This window comes from Pelecanus crispus, chromosome Z (assembly GCF_030463565.1).
Source record: "Pelecanus crispus isolate bPelCri1 chromosome Z, bPelCri1.pri, whole genome shotgun sequence".
Taxonomy (NCBI): domain Eukaryota; kingdom Metazoa; phylum Chordata; class Aves; order Pelecaniformes; family Pelecanidae; genus Pelecanus; species Pelecanus crispus.
The window spans coordinates 38,487,490-38,514,262 of record NC_134676.1 but is presented as its reverse complement, the minus strand read 5'-3'; the positions used below and the strand labels follow the sequence as shown (position 1 = coordinate 38,514,262).

At 40.4% G+C, this 26,773-nt stretch overlaps 1 protein-coding gene across 1 annotated transcript in view; it reads left to right on the top strand.

Moving 5' to 3' along the window:
• Positions 1-3,069: 3,069 nt before the first annotated feature.
• Positions 3,070-26,773, top strand: part of PIP5K1B (phosphatidylinositol-4-phosphate 5-kinase type 1 beta) — a 109,409-nt gene continuing 85,705 nt past the window's right edge. The window contains exon 1 of the mRNA XM_075725899.1: positions 3,070-3,243. The gene's annotated coding sequence lies outside the window, so the exon portion shown is untranslated. The remainder of the gene's footprint in view (positions 3,244-26,773) is intronic.

Here is a 26,773-nt window from a genome sequence, read left to right as displayed (position 1 = left end):
AACCTCCCGCGCCCCGAGCGCCCGCAGGCCCGGGGCAGGAGGCGGCAAACGAGGAGGAGAGGCAGCCAGGGCCGGCGGCGCGCCGGCGGGGTAGGCGCAGGGCGCAGACCCGGCACCCCCGCCGCCTCGGCCGCCGGGGCGGGCGGGAGGAGCCGGCCCGCGGGCGGGGCCTGGGGCGGGGCCTGGGCCGCGGCCCGTCGCGCCGCACCGCGCCGCCCCGCCTCACGCCGCCACACACCGGCGCTGGAGGTGAGGGAGCCGCGGCGCTGCCCTCCGGGCGGCTCGGGGGCGGCGGGGGTGGCAGCTCAGTTCTCCGCTCCGGCCTCGGCGGGCCGGCGGAGGGGCCTCCCGGCGGCGGGGGGCGCCTCGCTGGAGGCCCTCGCAGGCTGAGGCGGCTACATCCGTACGTGCGGTGCCTCTGGTTTTTCGTGCCTTGTTGTTTTCCCCCTGTGGGGTGGGCGGTCTCGCCGCGGGGCGTGGGGGGGCTTCGGCCCGTACTCTCCGGTTTTTTTCCTTTTTCTGGTTTTATTTTCAGGGCTGTTCAGTTCCCCCCGGGGGGGGGGGGGGGGGTGTCTGTGGGGGGAGCGGGGCGGCGCTGGCGGCTGAGCGCCGGGGGCCGGTGGGGGCGGTGGGCGCCCGGAGCCCGGAGCCGCGCTCGGGCAGGTGCCGGGCCGGGCCGTGCTGGTCCCTGTGCCCGCCGGTGCCCGGGGCCGTGCCGGCTGCAGCCTGAAGGGCTGTGACAGAAAAGGCGTCTCGTGTCTGCGCTTTTCATGTTCGCGTGTTTTGGGGGGATTTTTTTCTTTTTTTTTTTTTTTTTGTCAACTTCCCCGGACTTTTAAGTCTCTTAATTGTGGGATTGTAGCTTTTTAAGGAACAGCAGCAACAACAAAACCCCACACCAACAGCGTGCGAGGGAATGGTGAGGGGTAGGTTCCTGCCTGCCTTAGGCACTGCCTGTTCCAGGGTAAAACTCGGCTGCGACCGGGCGGGCGGGCTCAGGTGTGCGGAGCCCGTCCCCGCCGAGGGTCCGGCCGGGCACCAGAAAGTGGCTTTCCTAAGGTAGCAATGTTTCCAATACACTGCTTAAGTGATTAGAGGTTGTTTGGCTCCCCCCCCCCCTTTTGAATGCTGCTGCTTTAAAACGGAGCTATGGTATGTGCTGTTGCATTAGGAAAACTTTGTGCGGATGTTATGTTAGCTCCCCCAAAGGAAATGTAAATATACTTGTTTCATGTTGCTTCTAAAAGGATGTTGCTTAAGGTGAAGAAACAGTGGGTTTGTTCCTTCTGTTTTGTTAGAATTTTATGTATTTATGTAAATGTTTTGAGCTAACATTTGGATAACGTAAGGTGGAGGAGGGCGCAGATCAAAATTAAAACCGTAGAAACTGTTCCTTAAAATGAACCTAACATAAGGAGCATTGGCAGTTTGGGAATTAGCGAATGTATATTGTAGCACCCACTGGGTTTTTTATGTCTCAACATAAATTTGTAGGATGTTTATCCCATGGTTTATTATGGTAGAGATGCTTTTTAATAAAGTTCTTCAAATGATCTCCCAAAATTCTTTGATCTTCAAAGCAGAGAATACACAGTCTGATGAATGCCTAAGTAGTTGTTACTCTGACTCTTCCAGAACCTAAAAAACATAAATACTTCTTAATTTGTCACATCTCTTCCACCACCCAGATACTTTCTCCCATCCTTAATGTACTTTTTTGGCTTGTAGCCATCTCAAAATTGATTAACGAAAACCAAAATTGAACACAAATATTTAAATTGTTTTGTTTTTAAAGCTCATTTTCTGGTAATTAATATATTGAGGGAAAAATAAAATGTGATTGTAAAAATGTTCCTCTTCACTCATTTTACTGTATTTCATCTCTTTCCTGGATTCTTCCCCTCCCCTGATTTGATAAAACTGGGAGTGGAAAATCATGTTCTAAGTTTAGGAATTGATCCTTAATCAATTAACAACAGTAGGAGGTTTCTTTCACTGAGTTCAGTTGGTGTTAGTTTAGGGCTGTTTACAATCTTAAGTTATGTATTTAGGTCTTCTTGATATCGGGAGAATTGAAACATGTGCCTAAAAATAAGCGTATGCTTACATGGTTTGCTGTAGTAATGTATGTTTGTGGAATGGTGTTGGGTTTTTTTCAGTTTTGTTTCTTATCTAGCCTGGAGGTAGCTAAGGGATTTCTTTTTTTACTTTTGACACCAGCAGAATGGACTAGAAACTGTGAGCCCCAGAGAAAGTATTTTTTACGTAATGTGGTCCATACAGTGTTGAAAATGTTCTTACTGATTCTCACAGCTCCATGTGTACCATGTCTACTCCGTGTGTTTCTGGTCTGTAACCAAGGCACGTTAAGTGTGTTAGCGTTCTCGGCTATGTTAGGGTAGAAGGTGGCAACACCCTTTCCTTAGGACCTGGGCAGCTGTTCGTAAGGTGCTGTCTCCCCTTTGCCCCCCAGCTCCCATTTGTTTTTAAGGGGAGATATGAGCTGGCACAGCTTCCGTGCAGTTTTCAGCACCCTGCAGGATACAGTGCTGCGCTTACAGTTGCTGAGAGCCCGCCTAAGCATTTGTCCTACACAATGATCGCAGAATGTATACTTGTTGGTGTTGCAGTGTGGTTGCTTTGGTTACTGCTGGAAATTATATGGTGCTATAGTTGAAATTTATATACAGTGGAAGCTAAAAAGCAAACTTCACTAATCGGGCGAAATAAAATGTGCACTTAGAAGCATACAGAAGAGCAGTTTGGTATATGTTGTAATGTTCCAAACCCCATATTGCTTAGAACTGAATAGCAAACTCTGCACAAGTTAAATGCAATGAAATGCTTTTCTAAATGAAGTTTTACTGACAGTGCTAGGCAGGGATTGGGAAGAGGGTCCTCATGCCTTCCCTGCCATCCAGTGTTAGGTACAGCTCGGACCATTCTTCTTGAATCCATTTTCTACTGTACCGGCTTGTTGTGGGCCCACACCACTGATACTGTGAATTTTATTTTCCCTGAATAGATCAAGTGTCTGGTTTATCATTGCAGATTCCTGCTGTGGTTATGAGGTCATGCGTCTTGTCTTATTCTTCACGTTTGTACAGTCCATAAAGAGCTTTTTCTCCTTCTGTGTGAGGAAGAAACTTCAAGTCCTCCCTCAGTGAGCTGGAAATCCCATCTTTTACCTTCCCTCTTCATTCTCCAGTTATGAACTAGAAAACCATATCAGCCTGTTGCAAGGTACAATATCTGCCATTTTACTGTTATTTCCTCCTTGCTGTAAAACTAGCTGTTTTATTTGTGATCAGCAAAGTAGGGGAAAGATGTAGGTGTTGCAATTGCCTTGTATATTTTACCATTGTCCAGATGTGCTTGTGTTTTCTATTTTGAAATACGAGATTTTTAAAAAACTAGAAGTAGTAGTAAGCTAGCATTAATTTCTTCAGTATGTCACAGCTATGATCTGCATGATAGTCAAGAACTAAGTTACATCTAAAATTTTGTGTGGTGCTGTGTACATGCATAGTCATAGTATGCTTCTGTCTAGTAAAGCAGGTGCTGGATGATGGTCATTTTATTAACTGTGCCCATTTTTGTTGCTGGCTCTTTTAACTCAAGGTTCATGTCTTCTGTGACTGCGTGCCACCTGGCCAGCCCCCTGTGTTTGGTACCCTTTGTTTTTTATGTGATCCTTGTTACTGCAGTATTTAAAACTCTATAGATAGTGACAGACCTTTTAAAATGCCTCTCTGAGGCCAGGGAACACCCATGTTACACACCCTGGAGCTGAGACACATAGGCTGAAAGATTCATCCAGTGCTGTGTAAGAAGTGTGTGTCTGCAGGTCATGGCCCAGTGTTAATAAGATGATTTTTATTCTCTCTTAGACCAATTCACTGTGAATCATAAAACTCATCCTATGAAATAAGTACTAGGGATCTGGAATCGGGTTCCGCTGGGCTCATTTTGTCTCTGTACAAACTTAGTGACTTGGAAGTTTTCTGGCACACAAAGATATAAATTGGAAGGCCTATCTTGGTGTCCTTTGGCTAGAGCTGCTAGTTTATGATCAGAATTATATTAATGTGTATAATTATGTATATATTTTAAATGGACACAAATGGAAAGGTGGTTCAATTACACAAATACTTAAAAAATTGAACACCATTCAATAGTAGAACTAATGCTGTAATTTACAAATACAGTTACTGAATCTTGCTCACAACTCCAGAAACATAGCCGTGCCATTTGAACTGAAGGAAACTGCTAGCATTTAAGTTTATAGCTTGATGAGCAGTGCAGTTTAATGGCATGTTGCCGTCAGCCTCAAAGCTGATTTAATACTACAACTGTTATGGCAGTTTGCCACTTTTTTGACTGCGATTGCACAACTGTTGGTGAGGCTTTGTGATAATACCGCATCACTGAACTGATCTGGGTTAAAAATAACTTTGCAAGAACAAAAGAAACTGGTGTGGAGGGCAGCTATTTTTCAACTGACTCTTTAACTGGTGCAATTTGCTGGTATGACCATTTGTGGGATTGTCCTGTGTGTAAACGGCAGTGGAGAGGCAGAAGAGAAGTGGAATTAGTAGAGTGAGACCTGTTAGCTTCTTCTGCGCTTGAGAAATGTGAGATTGCTGTCAGCATTCCAGTAATCTAGTCAAGAGAGAGAAACTTGTTGCTTGGTTGCAACAGCTGTTGCCCCCACCATGTCCCCGGTCTGCATTGTAGTCTAAATCTCATGTTCTGTGGCCATCGGGGCGTTTTCTCTTGTTGCCATGAGCTATAGTGTAGCAAAGCCTTTGGGCAGACCTGTGTCTGCAAAGGGAGTGAACAGGACAGATTCTTCTTGGGCTGTTTCGTGTCCAGAACTTCCCGTCCCTCTCTATCTGGGAAAGTACTTTGCTTTTTTCTCCTGCTGAGTTTGTTTTCTCGAAAAGTTCTTGGCCTGGGTACCAGTGTGAGTCAGCTAAATGCCAGAGGATACATCTGTGCAGCTAAATGATAGCTTAGTTGTAGCAGGGGTGTGCCTGTTGTGCTCCAGGTCTCAGCATAGCTAGTTCCAGCAGCAGCACCTGGGGGAGCAGGGAGGTGCCAAGGGTGGCAAGCTGATGGGTGCCCCAGGTGTGTACTGGGGCTGGTAGCCTGTGCTGGCCTCTGTCCTGCATTAGTTTGCTGCTCTTGCTGACTGGTGTGTGTGGAAAGGTTTCTCAGTGTTGGAATGGCACTCCCATTTAGTTAACATAAATTCTTGTCAAGTCTCCTGCCATTAGCCACAAGACCATGAGAGTCAGTGTTTCCTCTTGGCTTTGTTACAAACTGTTGCATCTTCCCCAAATTTAAGGTTGACTTTTTTTCAGTTCATGGAGAGGATTAACTGCATGAGATAGCATGTCTCAAACTGTGGTTTGCTTATTAGTGATGATTTTTGAGGCAACAGTAGGGTCACAGGCTGTGTGTCAAATGGTCTTAATTTTTTTTTTTTAGCTTACTAAAGGTTTCTGCTGGTCTCTGAGTGATTTGGAGGACAGTTTGTAATCTGTTGGCTTACAAAATTTGGGAAATGTGTTTTGTTTGTTTGCTTTTTTCCCCCAGCAAACTCAGTTGTTGGTAAATCATCCTAAACACTCGAGAGCCAGAGAATTGGGGAACCAAGTTTTTATTTGTGTAATATAAAAATCCATTGCAGCCACCACTGCTGCCTATCTCCAATTAGAAGATTAATAAAAATATTTCTTTTGGGTCAAGATAGCAGTCTTCATGGTTACGTACCTTCCCTAATCCAAGAAGTTGTAGGATTATTAAAAAGGAGTTTAGAAATTCGTGGGCTTCCTGTTACAGTTATATATGAAAATCTTCAGAAGATGATTGAACTAAAGGAAAGATTCTGGGATTCCCTGGATGCTGCTAAGATAACTTTCTGCCCTGAAAGGTTCTGCAGATGTTCTTTCCCTTTGTACCTAATTAAAATATAGGTTTTACTGTGTCATGAGTCGAGGCTTTTTGCATGAGAGTAACACAATGTTTGCATGAGACCATGCCCAGGTTTCCAGTGTGGCAGTTAGCACTACACAGCTTGTTGGTGCTTCCTCCTTGGTGGGAAGGTGTGCATGTACAGTGGTATGCGGTTGGCTTGTCTGCCGATCACTGGCAACAGCAGGACAGCAACTTTTTTTTAACCTCTGGAAAAGAACCAAAACCATCTCAGGTAAGAACACTGAACTTTATTTTCAGCAGTGCTGTCTGAGTTAAGTTTTTTGGATTACTTTAAATATAAAGTTACTTCATTGTCAAGTTTGGTATTCAGAGCTCCAGTAAGGGATGTGTCAGATGTGTCATGGACCTTTGTCTTTGTTGTGCACTTCTCTTGTTCTAATGTCTAAAAATTTGAGAGGGCTTATGTACTGATTTCTTTGAATATACAAATATTTTTGTATGCATAATTCTAAAAAATACTGCTAAAGCAATAAATAGTCCTGTTGAGCCTTTTTTCTCCAGTGTGTCTGCTGACCATAATAGGAGAGGCTTATCTGAGGGCGGAGGGGTGAAAATTTAACTTCTTGGCTGATGGAGAGGTTGCCATGCAACGTACTGTTTTGGCTTATGAGTCAAGGTAAAGATTACTTCACCTTTACGCTCTTCATAGTGCAAAGCGTAATCAGCACATCCACACCTGCAGATGCCGATTAGGATCTCCTCTGTTTTCCTTTGTGATATGTTTGATGTGAGTCTGTTCAGAGAGCAGAGGGGGGTGGTGCTGATTTGTGTGGTGTGGAGATTGTCTCTGACCCAGCCCACTCAGCTCCTGGTCACCAGGCTGCAGAGAGGTAAAGCGGTATTCCTGTGGCCCTGTATAAGACACTTGGAGCTCTGGATAAGAAAGAAGTTCTGGAAAGAAAAAGGCACGTGTGGCTTACCTTGCATGGAGGAGCACACCCTTAAGTGAAACTTGAGTACCCAGGTTCTGCCAAAACTGGTGTCCTTGCTTGATTTTGAGTGATGTGGAAGTCAGTATGGATAATCAATGAGGTATATTGCAGTGCATGAAGGCAGGCACACACAGAAGCCTTTGAGGAACTGGTATTTTAGTCCTTTATTCCCCACTCAACCTTGCACGCACTTTGAGGAAAAGAAACTTTCACATTCAGAGTGGTAGTGGAAGGTCCTGGGAGGGAAGAGAGATGTCCCACCAAGTTCAGTCACTTTGTTCAACATAGAAACAAAGGAAGTATTATGAAGAGGCTTTTGGCTAGGAAACAGAAAACCTTTTCATGGCAGTCCACAGCTTCTGGTTTTGTTTTTAACACAAACATGATGATGTAACAAGTCATCTTGTTAAATAATGATACTTGTACATTTCACGTTACAAGATTTTGTTTACATTATAAACTTTTTGCTGGCTATTCACAGGTCACTATAGTAGGACACTGAAGTGCTGCAGAGGGAGAGAACATTATTATGTATTTCTGAGTGGTAATAGAAATCTAAATTGGAACCTTACTTTGCTTCGAGGCTTTGCTGGTCTTTACACTAGAAATAGTTTGAAACTACTGGGAATGTGGATGAGTAAGGATCATAGTCTTTCCTGATCACTTTTTCTCTGGTTGTTAGACTTCTGCTGAAATGTGTGGTGGTGATACCGTACAGAGATATGGTGCTGCTGGGACTACTTTAATCTTCAGTCATATCAATATGGTGATTCTTAGCATATGGAGAAAGCAGAGACGACATTGTCAAAGAGGCAATTTGGCATCTGATTTCTAGGCTGAAAACCACACGTAGAATATTATTGCTTGGTGTGCAAATAATGGAATTCAAGTATGAGGTATTAAAAGTACCTGAAATTAAAACACAAATACCCGTGTAATTTTAAGATACCTTTTGAAATTCTGTTGTAACTAGATGAAACAGTGAATTTATGAAAAGTTTTAGTGATACTGATTCTGAGAAGGAAGAGTTTCAGAGCTCTTCAATAAAATAATCCATGGTAATTCAGAAGGATCTCTTAAATGGCAATGTGAGTGGCAAATTGTTTTTGTTTATGTAGGAATACCTGCTGAAATGTTCACTGTTAAATTAACATTTTGTTTATTTGTTTTTCAGAGCCAGGGCTAAAGAATGAGTAGCTTTATAGTTATAAATACTTAGGTTAAGATGGTTCATGTACTGCTTCACATCTGAAATTTATTCATAAGGATGTTTTATTCAAAGTCTTATGCTTCAGCATTTGAAAAAGGAAGCTCCAGCAGTAGGAGGAGTGTCCTACTTGTTAGCCCTCAAAACTTTAATTAAGTCTTGGAGTATTGTAAACTGTCATCTTTGCTCAGTCCCAAGCTCTCTGTCTGGAATTACATAGCACACGGGCAACTAATTTTGACCTGTCTGTGGAGAAATATTTTAATGGTCTGCATATGTTAAACAGCAGATTCAGTGTACTGTGATGTTCTCATGCAAAATAGCCAAGAAACATACCTGTGCCTAGCTAGACTCTATATCTTGCAAGGCTGTCCCATGCCTTTGTTTAGGGTTTACAAGGTTGTTTCTCTTTCTTTAGGTTACTGTTGTGCTAGAGAACATACCAGTTTTTGTTGTGTGTTGGTGTATACCTACATGTGACTTTTGTCATGTGCTTTGCATACACTTACATTGGAGTCTGAAGTGTTAATCCAGACAGACGGATCCCATCTGGGACTGTCTATGTTATTTGTCTAGCTGTTTGTAGCAGAGTAGCAAAACCAGAGGTTTTGAGCAGGGAATGAATACTTTGAGTCGCCTATACAGCCTGCAGTGAAGGCCGTGTTTCCCTCACATCTCCTTACCTCAGCAGACTAGGTGGTTGTTATTATGTGAGCACAGGCCTTGCTGTTGTGCTGTAATTAGCCAAGAGCGAGCATACAAAGCTTCAGGATGAAAGAAGAAACACATTTGGAACCACTTTTCAGAGTTACTGGTTCTCAAATTGAGATTATTGCCTTCTGTTAGCTGCTGAACCGATCAATTAACTTCCTCTTTCCAGTAGTGATCCAGTAAGTCATTAAACTAATCATTCTATTGTTAATTAGTACTCTCACTTTTTTCCTTTTCTGTATAGTCTTGGCTGTAAAGGGGGGCTCTGTAACATGTGCTTGTCTCACTCTTAATTTTAAAAGATACTGTCCATGCTGTGGGAAGGCTGATTGTGTTGTAAGATGAACGTACCTTGCAATACCAAGAAAGGAAATTCTTGTCTTTGTGATTCAGCAATGTACATTAACAGTATTTTCTTATTATATGAGTAGTTAAAAATGTTGTTTAGAAAGGAAAAAAGAGCCATGGTCTGGTCTGTCTCTCAGGGCTCCAGTTTCTAGATTTAGCTGGATTTCTTTGGGATCTGAATTCCATTGTACTAAAGCCCAAACAGAGCATGTCTTGCATGTTACTGACCTCTGAGTTTATTTTGACAAGTCTTTTCAATGTTTGAATCTATCCAGCTTCTTTCTGCTTCATGTGCTTTATGTCACAGAGGTGACAGGAACTCTACAGGGTGGAAGATGCATCTGAAGATTGACATGTCAAGCTGACTGTCAGAGAGCAGTACCCTCTTCACCTCAGTTTCTCCAGATGAAAAATTGTGTAAGGATCCCTACAGTAGTTGTGTACTGCAGAACTCATCTTTGAGCCTACTCAAGAAAGATCACTGTAGTTTAAGTGCATTCGTGATCAGACTGTGACTTTGGTGCAGCCCCAAAGCAGTTGTGCACCACAGGAGTATCCTACCTTGTATTTTTGGTGGTTGAATTTATTTACCTGTGATATAAGAATAATAATTCTTTCAAAGCTGTTTGACCTTATGTAGAGGTCAATCATTAACTAGCAAGCAGCTAGTGAACATCTGCACAATTACTAGGTGCAGTTATCTTTAGCACTTGCCTGGACTTCTCCTAGTTTGTGCATACATACTGCAGAGACTATCTGTCATTCAGAATTGCCCTTTGCATCGCCAGTTGAATGGTAGTTCCAGGTTTGGTGTGAAGTGACAATCTGCAACCACAGAATGTTGAAACTGAATCAAGACCCTTTTGTGCAGTTCATAGCCCTTTGCAAAACTCAATGGGATTTCCCCTTGGTTGGGAGGGGTGCAAGGAAGAGCTTAAATCTAAAATCATCATGTTCAGTTTATTTTAATCTGAAAGTATCTGGTCTATTCATATGTTGTTCAGATATTATAGAACTTTGAGGGAATTTTAAATCATATTTGTTAGCTGCATAAATTCAACTCAATGTTCTAATTTATTTGCCCATGCAAGCCTGATCTATCTTTTTAATGTCCGGTATATGTCTGATTTAATATGCAATATCAGGATAGTATCATTAGCTATAGCAAATGTGAAAGTGCATGAGTCCATTGTCTGTTTGGAATGGTCAAACTGGAGGTTAAAATGCCAGTGGCAATTTCAGCTGCCTCCAGGTGAAGCTAGGTGTGTAATAACAGACTGTGATAGGAAGTAATTTGTAAGTTGTTTGCTTGGTTTTGGGTTTTTTGGAGGGTCACAGCATGACATTAGTAGAAGAATTTAGTTTTGCTTTGTTATACCTGCAAATGATGATAAAATGCATGGTGAGAAGTATGGCTCATAAAAGTAAGTTAAAACCAAAAGATGGCTTAGGATATTTTTGTTGGCTGCTGTTGAGCAGTATCTTGATTTTTACATAGACCTTCAAAGCAGAAAGACTAACTTGAAACTTCAGGTCTAATTACAGGGACTTTTTACAGGATTTTAACTTGTTTGTTGAAATGTAAACATTTTTCTCAGTGTTTGCAACACTGTAATAGTGTGCTAAAGCATCACAAATTACACGAAAACTGCTAGAAATAAATGTTTTTATGAAGTAGTTTGAGGGGGTAAGTAAGTAGGCATAGTGAAAAATAAGAATTTTTCCATTTGCAATAATGTCTTGGGATATTATTGATAAATGTCTGACTGGAATTTAGTAATAGCTTGGGTTAGAACTTTGTTGCAGTAGCAGCCACATTAAATACTGTTTGCTTGCAGTGCTCATTTAGTATTGTTTATCTTATGTTTTTATGCAGAATACATTTGAAACAGTGGGGACTATTATATTTAGAGGCAGCAAAGCTGAGGCTGAGAAGGTGGGGAGGAAATGATTTTTGACATAGGTTTTTTGGTGGTACTTCTGTTAATTGAAACAAGAAGCAGTTGTTGAGACAGGGAGATGTAGGGTCAGAGTCTTTCTGTGGGACCTCAGAAATACTAAGTATAAACATCACTTCTGTGAATTTGTGGCTTCCACCTATCAATTGTAAATGATATATTTAGAAAGTGCTTTGCAAACTATGAGAAATACTATGTAGTATATATCTACCAAGTGAGAACAGTAGTATGTTGGTAATATACTGGAGGGTGGGATTTGCAGGAGCACCCCCTTAGAAGGGGGAGAAATAAAATTCTTTGATGGTTTTCTTATAAATTCTGTAAAGTTTGCTGGATACTTTGTCTTCACCATTGAAATTAGATGTAAAGTTGCAAATACAAATTTTATAGAGCACACCTGATGCAACTTTGCATTTTATTGAAGAATTAAAGCTAGCTGTTAATGTGGAAGCAAGCTGCAGCTGGTTCTTGTAATCTTGGTTCTGGTTGTGTAGATTTGTTGTATAAGGCACTGAAGGTAAAAACATGTCATGAACTTCAGTATGTAAGGCCTAGGCTAAATAATTTTTTTCTTACTATTAAAAACTTGCACCTAGATTGCCAGGTTCAATTCAATACTCTGCCATGAGCAGTCACTTAAAACCTGGGATATGAGGAGAGAATCAGGGCTTGTTTGATGAGAGGTGGTCCTTGCAGTTTCTTCTGGCACAAGTGAGGGATGCAAAGGTTCAGCCTTTTATGTGAGAGACTCTTAAGGACTAAACAAAAAAGTTGTAAGAGCTGTACCTTTAAGGGCTGAGAAAAGAAGAAATACGGTGTACTGAGTATAAGAAAGGGTAGAGTCTTATGACGAAGGCTGCCGTCCACGTTGTGTGTTTCCTGTGGTTTGTCACTGTATCGCAGTAGAGTGGTGCACTCTGCCTGTTACCTGTCCGTATGCATGGTAAGCAAATGCAGGCTGTGAACCTGCTTGTGCTGTAGGGTTTCTAAGAAACTCCAGCAGCACGCAGAGTTGGATTTCACACTGTGAAGCATCTGTGTTGTTTAATGGACCTTGCCAATGTATTTCATGCCATATATTCTGTTAGGGGACTTTTTATTTGTGCCTATAAAGTATTGGAATATATTCTACTCTGCCATACATGTTCTGTTGACTCACAGCATTGTATGCATATAACTGAGAAGCAGACCTGGCATTCACTGAATAATTAGCAAAGCCAGCAGTGATGTTGGGAAGTTATAAAGTCATTCTTGATCCTTCCATCTGTTCATTTACGTTATCTTCAAGAGAACAGGGCTCTCTGCAGGGAAAGCAAACATTTCAGTGAACTAAACTGTCACAGTGAACTATCATTTCAGATCTGTGCAATGGCTACCAAATGTAAATGGAGAAAAGTAATACCATTTTTTCCAGTTTTAACTTTGTTGCACTCTTAGCAGATAACAAGGTGGCTGACAACAGTAGCAAAAGCCAACTTGCAAGGACTATTACTCTAGGTAGCCTGAGAATGGCATGTGTGAGATTAGTTTATCTCCACTATGTTGCATTCTGCTGAGTTAGCACCAAAGGTGATTAATGAGGTCATCTTCAAAAATCTGTGTGCAGAGGCAAACTGTATCTGGGTTTCGCTGGGAAGAGAAGTTCCCATTCCTGCTCAGCCAGAATTGGGTTGATTTGGATGTGTCCATGAAATGTGGTTGGCACTGCAGCTCCTGTACCTCCTATTGATAGGGAATTTTTTCTTTATGTGCGGCAATATAGCCTAAGAATGGCAGTAATCGACAACAAGTTCAGCTAAACAAGGACTTAAACAAATGCAACACAAAGTAATTTGTCTGTTTAGTTGCCATGATAAAAATAGAGATTTGAAAGCCAGGAGTCAGTAAGATCTAATACTGTGTTGCAGTGCCACACAATAAAATTCTAAATGGTTTTGAATATAGTGTAAAACCAAGTTAAAGCAAATTCCTTTTTATGAATAATCACAGACTTCCAACAGCAGCTATACTGTGGGAGAGGCGACCTGATTCACAATTCATATTGTGCAATTATTTTAATAAATATAGTAATATATTGCTTTGATCTTCTTTATATTTCAAATATTGTAAGAACATATCTTCTCACATGTAAGGAGGTATCTTCATTATGTAGTAAAAAGATAGAAAGTATTTCCCAGGTCTCTTGCCAGCAAAGTGTGAGAAACTGTAGTGTAACCCTTTATAACATTTGAAACTGTGCAGAATTCTGCTTCCTGCTACCTTTAGTTAGTGGCCAGAAGAATGGCTAGAAACCAAAACCCATAGCAACTTGTTTTCTGCTGATGTTTGGTGAAAATTTGTTTTTCACAACCGAAAGGGGAAGGCTAAAGCCTGTCAGGAAGTTTGGTCTGCTCTCCTTTTTCAATGTTGAAAACTTACAAGGCACTTACGTGCTGCATCAAATCCAGCTTGCTTTACAATCCACAACTTTTCTGAAGTTGTACACTTCTAGTTCCTGAATTGAAGTATGGATACTTTGGGGGGTAGGTGTTGGGGGTGTTTGTAGATCTTCTTGCCCCTCTCTGTCCTTCCAGCAAAGGAGTTGAACAGGTGATATGCTTGCCTGTTGCTCTGCTGGCTGGTCTGCAAATTGTATTGTCAGTAAGTTGGAGAAGGGCGACAGTTTAACCTTTCCATCTACCTGTGAAGTTAGACAATATGTGAGTTTAAGGAAAAACTGAAGGAAAGTAAGGATGGGGAGAACAAGCTGGTTTATTTTCAGTAAAGCCTACTTTCATCTCACTTTTCTTCAACCCTCCCCCTCCTCTTCCAACCCCCAATGCAGACAGATTGCAAACAGATATTTACCTGGTAATGTGTAGGATTCTGGCAGTGAGCAGTGACCAACAGAATCAGGAAAAAGAAAGGTTCTTGTCCCTTCATGGTGTTTCAGGAAGCACGTTCAGCTCCTGGAATCACTGGAATAAGTTCAGTTAAAGCTTCAAAATACACTGTTTTCATGCAGGTGTGTAAGAAACTGAGCTGCTTTTGTCAGTTTAAATATGCCTCCTGTGGGCTTATTGCTGGCCTCTCTTGTAAAAAGTGATACAGATTAGTCCTGTCTGGACCTACAGCATATTGCAGATGCAGCCTCCAGGACCTCATATTTCTTCAGCTGTTCAAAACCGTATTTCTTAACTCTAGGACTTTTTTTTTTTTTGAGTCTGTGCTACGAGCAGCTTCAAAAACTTTTCAACAACAAAAAAAAAAATTTAAAAAGTGTTTTCATGTGAGGTAGATCAGTGTTCTTTCTCAAGTTGTTTCCTTGAATACAGTTCATTAGAGCTGAAGTGCCTGTTGTAGGGTTGGGCACTGTTGGTAACTCATGCAAATCATTTGACAATAAAGAGTTTTAGCAGTGGAACCTCTTAGAGGAGAGAGAGAGAGTATCAGGTTGAGGATGGTGGATGAAAAGAGCTTATATTTTCTAGTCTGCAGGACCACACATTTTTTTTTCTCTCTTCTGCACTGTGGCAGGATGAATCCATAAGTCATCTGCCTGCTCTTTATCTAGCAAGGTGATCTTTTGGAGTGATGGACCTACCTCCCCTGTCTTGAGTTTTTCTTCATGTTTTCCTTAGTCTCTTGAGATTTGGATAATACAGTCATTTGGGATGACATTTACAGAGATCTCTGTAGCCTGCCTCCTGTGTTAGATTTGAAATACATTGGACTTTCACTATTTATGCCCTAAATTGGGGGAGAAGAGGTGCACTATATATGTGAGAATAAATGCTAGTTTTATTTATGTATATGTAAATATATAATAAATGTAACTTTTTACAAAGAATAATGAGGTCTGAATTTTGTCAGACTAGAAGACAATGAATTGATATTACTTTATTGTGTTCTTAATAACTAATGAAACAAAACTGAGATGTGCATTTACCAACAAAGTGATATATTATGGAGTGAAAAATAACAGAAGCCTGTGGAAAGTTCACAATTTCAAACTTGACATCTTTCTTTTTTTAATGGGCATCTTTGATGAAATGTGAATATTCTGTGGTTGTTCTAGGCAGCCTATAAATAGGTACGTACATGGTATCTTAACAGTGCTTTTTGTTGTAAAAGAAAGTCAAGAGCTACTTTTTCTTTATGTTTAGGCCTGATTCTCCCAGAACACTTCTAATCCTGTCAGTACCCCTCTTATCTTACCCTTTTTTGTGAATGTAAACATTTTTTTGGTGCCATAAACTTGCTGTAACCATCCCTTCTTCCTGACTGGAACAAAATTTTCAGGTGAATATTTTTATTGTAGCTCATTCCAAATTCTAAATGAATCTTAAAGAAATCTAAATCTAAAAGAATCTTTTCACCATTTCATTCTTTTCACCTTTTAAGGGTGACTGATGACCTGTTCCCTAGGATATGCAGTTATTTTGATACAAGTATGTTTAAATAAAATGAGATTGAATATACATGTTTAGCAAAATGTGTTCTGAAGTACAATCTAAGTGGCTTGATCTCTCCAGAGAATATAGGGACATAGCACATAGCAGCATCTCCTAAAATTTTAGTTGCTGATGCTTATGCCCCATCAAATAGATGTTAGAAACAAGGACATCAGTTAAACAGTGAAGCAGTCTTCATCTGCCTGTCTCAGTTTTTTCTGATTGATTTTAAGTTCATGACTATTACAAAATTACTTGAAATAGGAAATCAGGTTAATTGCGCCGTGTATATACTGCAAGATTTTTCCATATAGAAAAAAGTGCATTAACATGCCTTAGATATTTTATGGACCATTAGCACTTAATATAAATAGACAAATAAAACCTCTGCTTCAGCATTTACCTCAAACTCTGTAACTTGAAAGGTAGTGTGCTGCCCTTTTCATTGCTGCTCTTGTCTATGGCCTAAGTAGAAACTCGTATCTTAAGAATTGATGAGGCAGAAATAGATATCTGAAAAATCAGAATAAGAGGGCAAAACAGATAAGGCAATTGTTCTCAAACATACCAACAAAATTAACAAATACCCATACAGTAGGGAAAAAAAGAAGGTTTCTGATACTATTTTTGAAGCCATTCAATATTACACAAATGTTTAGAAGAGCCTGAAGGAGTGAAACCACAATTCTGCTAAAGTCCCAGTGCAGAAGAGGGTGGTTAAATCAGCTGCCCTTTGTGAATTCAATGATTCTGGGTTGTTCAAAATGCACTCATTTTGGCAGACCAGTTTCTTCCGAAGCAAAGTCAAAACAGGCAATAGCAACAACAATGGCACTTTAAAAATACAGCTGAACCTTGCAGTAATGTGTCTTGTATATAATTTCCATTTTTGGAGGTGAGGAATAAAGAAAGTGGCAAGAGTGTTATGACATGCTTCTGCAAAGGAAATAAGGATGTCAGAGACTCTGTACTTGATGATTAGACATGTCTTTTTGTCATGTGGACTCCAGGTTCTTGGCTACCTAATTAAAATACAGACTCTTTTCCCATAAGAGAGGGACCTGTTTCTCATCTGAAGATGCAATTGTTGATGGTGTAGTATGTGAGAATTTCTCATTAAAGGGGAAATTTCACATGTAAGCCTGTCTTTGTAGTTACAACTAATAAAAGCATTCAAGTAGTTTCTTTTAGATCACTCTGAACTGTGGAGTTTCAGGAAGGGGTGGTTTCTTATTCATTGTTTCTTTAGGATTAGTTTTGCTTCTCCTATGTGGATACTTCTGCAGCTGTTGCAGTAAAGGTGATTTTTTTTGGTTCAGTTTGTGCATAGGTACTTCCACTTTATTTTTTTTTGAACAGGGCCTGGTTCTGCAAGCAGCTAAGCATTGGAGTAATTTTACTAAGGCCACAGTGATGCAGGAAGTAAGGAAGACACATTTCTTCAGAAACAATATTCCTTCTCTTATTTTGAGCCACTTCTTGTGATACTTAAACTTGTTCCTAATTATTTTATAAATATTGTCCAGAAAAACACCTCAAGGGAGTGGATGTGGACTGTTCATCATTCACTTAGTCTTACATTATCATTTCATTTTTGCAAATATTACAGGCCCTTGGAAATAAGGATGACACTGATTTAATGAGCTGCAAAGATGGTTTTTGCACTCATATCTCAAATTTAACACTGATAAAATGGTGCGTCCTGCGAAAAGCCTACTCGGAATGTATTTATGGGCTATCTTCATGTTCAAAAATATTAACGAATTTCATTTGACACACAGTGTTGGGGGTGGGGGAAAAATCATGCTGTGTTTTTTCCCTTATCATCAAACACGTGTTTTCCTGGTAAGAATTATATAACAATGAGCTGCAAAATGGGAAAAACAAGTGTGTTTCAAGTTATCCTGAGAGCATTAGTATAGTTTAGTGGTGGAATTTGGAGATTAAGCTAGATATTGTCTAGCAGGAGTGTGGGTCAGTTGAAATGACAAGATAGTCCATATGTTGATTAGGAAGTAGCATTCTGAAAAATCACCTTTCAACAATTTCAATGAGCACATGAGGGAACAAACCTGATGAATGACATATTTGTAGCTAGGAATTACATCATCATGTCCAGGATGAGGCAGTGTGAGAAAAATTCAGGCTTCTGCATGACGTCTCCTCTTTTGTGGGATGAGGAACAGAGGCCTCAAGGACTGCATGTTGAGCGCAGTGCTTTGTGTTCAGGCCTTGCAACAGGCAGCCTGTGACTGAGGTCTGTGCAAAAATACAAGAGGTGGGCTCCTTCTGTGGTTATAAACTGCTATACTAAAATTCACACATGAATGCTATTTGTTGAAATTGTGGCCATGAGGTGTGAATGCAGGTAAATCACAGTAGTAATATCCTGTATTTCTCTCTCAGGGCCTATAGTTAAACTTGTATGTGACTTAGAAGAAGAAAAATATGTGTGTAACATCTATTAGGTGGTGCTTAACCTATCCTAGCTGCATGGTCTGGAGTGTGGAAGCTATCTTCCAGCATTGTCCTGTAGTATTCAAAATAGCAGGGAAGAGAATAATAGGAAAAAATACCTTGACAACTATATATTATTAGCCAATACTTCTGCATTCACTCTGTTATGAGAGAGAACCTCTTTCGTCTGTGATCTGTTTTGCATGGTATAATGACAGAGGAAAAGAAAGGGTGCATGAGGCCTAGATGTCTATGGTAAAGGACCATGTTATCAAAAAACACGTTGCAGAAGTAACTTTATTCATTTGAGTCTTTCCTGGTTTATTGTGGTTGTGCTTCTCATCCCTGTTAGGCTAATTTTGGCCTCTGGTAACAGAGGTAGGAAAGGAGCTGAAACACATGTCTTTGTTCAGTTTGCCAGAACTGTGTAACACAGAGCTTTTGCAAAATAAGTACAGGTTCACATCTTGCTCCTTTGACTGCTTCCCTTAGCTCAAAGGTTCCTTTTGTAACCATCAAACTATCCCACACAGAGAATATGCAAACAAAAACTCTTTTCTGCATGCAAATGTTACTTTCTGTTACAGAACATTGTGTACCTAGGCTTCCAATTCTGTCTGTTTTGCATGGTAAAACACCATCTGGAGGGTCACCACAAATGTGGACAGTAATGCAACCTTAGTTCCTTGACAAGGTTTTAAAATAGACTGTACTAGCATCTCCTACTAAAGATCAATATATTTGAAATAACTGTGTGGGAGGGTGTTTCCCAATATTGACAGCGTGTACTGCAAAAAATAGAAGTGGTGTTTAATATCTTGTTGAATTCTTCAGTATATTCATTTGCTTTTATAAAGGTTTCATCTGGTTATTAAGCTATAGAACTGAAGCTTTATCTCCTTTTGCTCTGATTTCCTGGTAAGAGAATTCTTTTTGTATGATTGCTTTTGTTTTAGCCGAAATGGTGCATATGGGTAATAGTTTAGATTGATCCATCTACAAATATTGCTGTACTTGATGTATTCCTTATAGAAGTGCATCAAACTATGCAGTGGCTAAAAGATACATATATATGGTGGTTGGTTTGTTTGGGGTTTTTTTTCTTAATTAGAGAAATGACAGCAGAAAAGGATATAAAGTGGTTGTCTTCAAGCCAGTGATACTCAACTGCCTACTGAAAGAAGATTAAGAGGCTTGATAGTAGAGGTGTGAAGAGTTAATAAAGACTCCAAACTTTTTGAGAGAGGTGATTTTCCCCTGTTTTGGCTGTCTAAAACAGCAAATATTTTTCATAACAGCACTGTGCCTATCATGCAGTATAACTGAAAATCCTGTTTTAAGAGTTTGGGATCACAGTGTTACGCACCAGTGTGCACAGTTAAGGGTAATAAAAAAACACATCTCGCACAGGTGCAGGTTGGTACCAAGTAGTAGAGGAAAACATGGAAAAAAGTGTGTGTGTGTGTATATATAAAAAAATTTTCACTGAATGTGAAGGCTAAATTTCTGTCTGTAGTTTGTGTTCCACCTAATAATAGTTCATGGTAAATATCTGAAAGTGATGAAGCCAAGGCAGGACAATCCTTTCTTTTCACAGTAGCCTGATGTAAGCAAATGGGATTTACTGTAGCAAGCTGCTCAGGTCTGCTGTCCCATAACAGGCTTCTGCATGAGCCAGTTCTGGTTTGTTTGCACAGGCCCCCTCCAGTGGTCCTTTGCAGATAGATCTCTTCAAGCTTTTCTGCAGCACAGGAGCAAGTTAGAATGGTTGCTTCCGCAGCTAAGCTCTACTGCGCTTTGGGTTTGGCTGATTGGTTTGTTTTGATCTGTCTCCTTGAGTTTAACCATGGATTGATGCCATTTTGTGTAGGTAATAGTCACCTGACAACGGGCAAACAGGGCAGGACTGAATATCTCAAGCCCTTTCTCTGAGATAAATGTATATATCTGCTTCCCAGTGAACTGACCTTTCTGCGTGTTGGGACAAAAATACCCGTATTGTCCTGGGGATAAAAATCAATTTTGCTTTCTTTGCTCTCTTCCCTACAACATAACTCTGTACTATCTGTTTATTGACTTTTTTATTTGTATTTTCCCCTCCCCTGAGTATCCTTTTGACTATCAAAGTTAATGGCACTGAATGCCTGTTTTTAATAGACCAAAGCAGAAAGCCTTTCCTATCCATGTATTTCCTGTTAACATGTACTTCCCTTCTACTTTGGCTCCCTTGCTCTTCATCCACTATTGCTTCCCATTCCTCCCAGTTCAACTGTGCATAATCTCTTGCTCCCTCCCCTTCTTGCCTTGTTTTTATCTTTTTTTCTTTGTTCCCCATCCCAAATTACTCACTGTGTTCACTTGCACTCTTCCTGTCTGTTCTATGTGTGAAAGTCTTCAAAGTGAAAGAAGGTATGCTTTTCAGCTAGTTTAGTTTTCTTCCTGCTGTGAGGACATAAACACAGCAAAGGAAATGAGCAAAGTGAAGGCTAGTCCAGAGAAACAGAGTTTCTTGGCTGCTTTCTGAGCAAAGAAGGGTGCACAGCCTCACGCAGATATATCCCTTGCAGGTATGAAATATCCCTATACCTCTTCCATCCACCCACCCTGATACATGTCAGCTCTTGGAAGCTGTATTTCTTATGCAGAGTACCCATGCTACCTTAAATTTGGTGGTACGGAAGGAAATCCTTCCAAACCTGTGCAGAGACTACTCTGGCTGAATTTGGGACCTCCTGGGCACATTGGTGCAACAGATTGTTCAGGTTTACCAACACAGGCAAATTGTTTGGTAGTGCAAGTAATCAAGGGTTTTTTTTAATTAGAAAGCCTCATTATTACTTCCATGATTCGGAGAAGCTCCCAAGTGAAGCGTCTACCAAAAAGGGTTGCAGGACTTCTGCTTTACCCCTGTGAGGGGAGAGTGGTTTGCCGTCAGCTGCTGGCTTAAGGCTGTGTGTCTTTGCCTGTCGTAGCCTCACTTAGCATCACCCTGGCAAATCCTTTATCCTCTTGAGTGAAAATGCAAGCTTAGACCTCTATCTCCAAACCAGTGCTTTCTGCTGAAAGCCATTTGCTTTGGAGGGAGATATGAATAGTGTCCAGTTTTCCTGGCTTTTATGCCAGACCAGTGGTAGTCACTGCTAGTTAATGGCAGCTTTTTTTTTAATGTGGTACAGCACCCTCAGTCTGGTCTTGTGAGGCAACTTGCAGTGTCTAGCTGCCTTCTCTGTCACTTTCATATGTGCGTAGACTAACTCACACACACACAAACACACCAGCCGGAACACCTCAGTGAAGATTTTTAGCTGATCTAATCTGCTTCTTAAACTAACGGCCTTCTTTTACTAGCTTTTGGATAATACAGTGCTCTGCAAGAAAACTGTTCACACCACCATCACCATTTTTGTGACCTGCTGCTGCACCTGCAATGAAGGGGCCATATCTGTCTGTCCTGTGGCCATTCTTGCTGCTAGAATGATGAGGAGGGGTAAGCATGCAGGGTAGTCTGTCTGCCTCTTACTTGTCTCACTATTTTCTTGCCTTTTATTTGGTGGTTCTTAGTAACTAGTGCAGGGCTGCAGTTCAGTGCTCTTATAATGGTATCATATTGCAAGCAAAGCTGAAGACCAGTCTCTTTATTTGCTGTAAAGTAAAAGCATAGCTAGCTAGTCCAAAATATAAATGAGTATCCCTTTTCTCTTACCTAGTTAATTGTCAGGCTGCTTATTCCTAGGAACAAGCCACAAAACCGAGAGGTTCAGGGGGTAGTAAGTGCACACTGCTAACAGCAACTATTGAGAGGCAGATTTCTATAAATACACTTAAACATATGTGCTGTTCAGCATACTAATTTATGTCACCTCAGACTAAAAAAAAAAACCAAACCCAGTAACTGGTAATATCATAGGCTGAAAAAGGTATTTAATTTATTTAGTCAGACATTTCCAGCTGATTAATACCAGGTAAGGCATGTCAGAAAGTGGAGTATCGCATTGTATACTTTAATTCGTAAGAACACTCCGTTCCTGTGAGAACGTATTGATTTAATTAATTTTTTTCACTTTGGTTTATGGAAACTATATAGTGTTCATAGCCAGTGACTATATTTTATTTTGTTGGAATTTTGTTCTCTTTCTAGTTAATGATTCATAAAACGGTATGCATTAGGCAAAAAGTGTGATTAATTTTTTTTTTTCCTTTTCTAAATGCTGAAAGCTGGTTTTTTACCTTTTGAAAACCATGGTGTGGGCCATTAACTGACTTACAGATAATACTGTATGCCTTTTCTAACCTAATCATAATGATGCTTCTAACCCAGTTATAATGATGCATTGAGAGGTGTGGATAGTGTTTCAGAGGGCTTCTGTGTGAAGGAAGGAGATTCTTATTCAGGCCTCTCAAGAATTCAGAGACCTCTTTCATTTGTGGGAAAACTCACACTCATTTTCATTGGATGAGCTGACAGGTTCTGGTCTGTTCTCTTTAAAATTCAGTGGTGTCAGGCTGTGTATGGTTCTGCTACAAAGTGCTCTTGCTGGTGGAGAACTGTCTCCTTTTTGTTTTAAGTCACATTCTCATTGTGTTCACTATCTTTTTTTAATTGAAAAAGCTGATTTATGTGCAGATGTATCCTTTGCTTATAGTGATAGCTTAAGATTTTGAGTTTTCCCATAACATTTCCAGCTAGGTTATTTAAAAAGAAAAACAAACAAAAACCAGCTAGCCATTTGCAGAGAGCTTCCTGGAGAGGAAGACTCTGGTGGTGCTTATACTGTTTATGAACTTGCATTTTTTTATACACAATGTTCATATTTGTCCAATTAATGTGGAGTATAAACCACATCTAAAAACTAATGGAGTGTTTCGGAACTGGCAAAAATATTTAGTAATGACTTCATTTTACTTTCTTGCTGCCAAAAATGTTCAGGAACAGGTTTTTCAGTTTGGTTTGGCAGGTGAAAGACTGTTGGAAAACAAATCGCTTATGTCATTTGGCTGTAAATAACTACTTACAAATGTTTTCAAATAAACTTTTTTATCTCCATTTAAAAATTCTGTGGCTAGGTTTTCATACCTTAAAACAGCTGTACATATTTCTTCCCAAGATATACCTCATGTTCCTTAATGTCAATAGGATAGGTATGCTGATGTGGTTTTGTTTCTTAAAGTACATTACAAGTATATTTATAATTTCAGATGAGTGCCAAATTCAGCATACTGTCAGGCAAAAAAGTAGTCAGTTGCTCATTCTGGTCTGCCCATTGAAGACAGACTTGGAGAACAAAAGTATATGGTTCCTTGTAAGGGCAGTAGTAACCTTTACATTTAAGCAGCTGCATGGTCAGAGAATGGAATGACTTTTTAAAAATACTAGCAGTTCTTTTGGCGCGCTTAGTGGTGCAGTTCTACTCTAGTGGCTGTAAAATGGCTGTCTCAGTTTGACAACTAGACAGCAGCTATGAAAAATAGCAGCTATTTCCTTATATGCTGAGCAGTTCTTTCCTTCATTGGTTTCAGAATTTCACTTTACTGTAGTACTCTTGTTTTTTTGAACTACTCTTGTCCAATACAGCTTCTGAAATTATTTTTTTTCCCTTGAAGCTTTCTCTGTAGTTTAAAAAGAAACATGTACTCAGCACTGGTGAGGCTGCACCTGGAATACTGTGTCCAGTTTTGGGCCCCTCAATACAAGGAAGACATTGAGGTGCTGGAGCGTGTTCAGAGACGGGCAACGAAGCTGGTGAAGGGTCTGGAGCACAGGCCTTATGAGGAGCGGCTGAGGGAACTGGGGTTGTTTAGCCTGGAGAAGAGGAGGCTGAGGGGAGACCTTATCGCTCTCTACAACTACCTGAAAGGAGGTTGTAGTGAGGTGGGTGTTGGTCTCTTCTCCCATGTAGCTAGTGATAGGACGAGAGGAAATGAGCTCAAGCTGTGTCAGGGGAGGTTTAGGCTGGAAATTAGGAAAAATTTCTTCACGGAAAGGGTGGTCAAGCATTGGAACAGACTGCCCAGAGAGGTGGTGGCGTCACCATCCCTGGAAGAGTTCAAAAAATGGGTAGATGTGGCACTTTGGGACATGGTTTAGTCTAGTCTACCCTTAATTGGTTTAGTGTGGACGTGGTAATGTTAGGTTAATGGTTGGACTGGATCATCTTAAAGGTCTTTTCCAACCTAAACGATTCTATGATTCTGTGTTAGAAAGCTCATTTAAACCAAGAAGACTCCAGCTTTTGTGCTTTACAGGGCATTTCATAAAATGGGATAATGGTGTCCCTTTCTATATGTTTGCAAGTGATTTAGGAAAGGTCTCTGAGGAACTTTTGCCCTATAGGAAACTGAAAGCTCTTAATCTAATTAAAGGAATTACGGTGATGTAGGAGTTGTTCTGTGCTGAGAATGGTACGAGAGGGTTTTTTAAAAAAAACAATTTTCAATTATAAAGTGACCTTTCTGTTAAATTCCAGCTAAAATTATGTTGGAGGGGTCCAAGGAGAACTTCTACTAATTGTAGTTTTAACTTTCCTGAAGGAAAATAGTGGAATTTTTTAATTAGTCATAATAGGTTTTATTATTCAGTACAGTAACTTAAAGTGTCTCTTATCTGAATTTACACATAACTTTCAAATTTGGTGCTTACATCAGTCTTCTATATACATTCTTGAGTGACCTTACTTTTCACACAAGCTAGGCGCTTGAAAAACAAGTTACAATGTTTAAATATACATTTGGGAACGTAACCTTTGCTGTGTGTTACTGTAGATATTTCTCCTAAGCTAATCTTGAGTTTAGTTCTGGTAGTGTTGCCCAGCCCATTGGGCACTGCTCCTAACAATTCTTTCCATCTGTCTCTCCGTCTTGCTTCCTGGTTTTGTCACAAGTGGACTTGAAGCTCTGAGGTTATGCGAAAGTATTTTAGTGACTGAAACAGCTGAGACAATGGAACTCCCATTCAGCATGGGCCAAAGGTCTGACCTGTTGCATCACCCTCCTCATCACCTTCCAAGTTTCTTCTTGATCTCAGGGGAGTCCATGTAAAAGCTGCACTTGCTGTTGTAAGGAGTTCTGTTATGATTAATATTGTTTGGTAGGTTACTTTTTTTGTTAGTTTAATCGTCTATGTGAGTTCTCCTGGGGCCTGAGGAACACTACACATCTACATGTCTTCTAAATACCTCCAGGGATGGTGACTCCACCACCTCTCTGGGCAGCCTGTTCCAATGCTTGACTACTCTTTCTGTGAAGAAATTTTTCCTAATATCCAACCTAAACCTCCCCTGGCACAGCTTGAGCCCATTTCCTCTTGTCCTGTCGCTAACTACTTGGGAGAAGAGACCAACACCCACCTCACTACAACCTCCTTTCAGGTAGTTGTAGAGAGCGACAAGGTCTCCCCTCAGCCTCCTCTTCTCCAGACTAAACAACCCCAGTTCCCTCAGCCACTCCTCATAAGGCCTGTGCTCCAGACTCTTCACCAGCTTCATTGCCCTTCTCTGGGCATGCTCCAGCACCTCAATGTCCCTCTTGTACTAGTGCATGTGAACTATTTTAATCACAGTTTTTGTGTGTTGTTCACTCAACAGTCTTTTTTGGAATGTTCTTCTCAACAAATAATTTCTATTATCTTTCTTCATTATGTGCTTCTGTTGTAAAGTTATGTTTGCATAGCAATTTTGAGTTGGTGAAGAAAAATATGGTATGGCTGACCTTTTGTTGAGGTGGAAAAAGGTGGATGACTAGACAAAACATAAAGGTCTCTTTATAAAATAGAGCATTACAACTGTTGTAAAGTTCTTGTTTCATACACATTTCTCTTCATAGTAATTTGTTCTGTGCTTTTCTGCTTTTGATCTTATGTGTTCACTGTGGTTTTTGTACTTAGCCTTATCCAGTTGACCTATTTTCCACTTTTTTTTTGTATAATTCTTTATGGAGTTTCAGATCGCTAAAGTTGTTGGTTTGACCAAATTCATCTCTTGTATATATTCCCTGCCCAGCAAGGTGGGATTGTTTGCACCTCTGTTTGTGTCTTTCCTTTAGAAAATAAGTAACGCTTCCACTGACCTCTTTTTTCCCCTTGTATGAGACTTCATTCCCCTTGGATTTTACCTACTGATTATGAGTGATGCAGCTTGCCGCGCTTTCCTTCCCAAAAATCATGACCACCGTGTTATGTAATCCCTGTCATTCAATTTTGCATGTACTGTCAAAGGCAAATGTAGAAGTTTCCTTCTGTGCTTTTTGCTCTCTTAGTAAACCGTTTGCCCCAACATGCTGCAGTATTTTGTTGGACAGCATGCATTATGTGGTGGTGTTATCTCAAAGTGCAATGTCTGGTATATGTTAGTAACATTAGGACCATTGCCATATCAAAGTTGCCAAAGTAAAGGAGCAGAGCTCTGATTCTGGACACTGTAATGTCTTCTACTTGTGCCCTTCACTGCAACTTCTATTTTCTTCTATTGCATACAGTTGTATATAGTGTGCAGGCATTTCCTTCTTTCACTTGTTTCAAAGAAAGCCTCATCTTGACTATTGTTATTAATATGTAACTGCCATTGGTTTTATAGAAACGGGACAAAATGAGCACGGTTGTCTTAGGAATTTTTTTTTTTTTGCGGGGCATAACAGGCTATACAATTTCTGATCTGCTTTTTTTAGCTCAGTGCAGCTGTTCACTCTGAAATTGTTCGTCCTAGCATTAATTGGCAAGACCAGCCTCTTCCA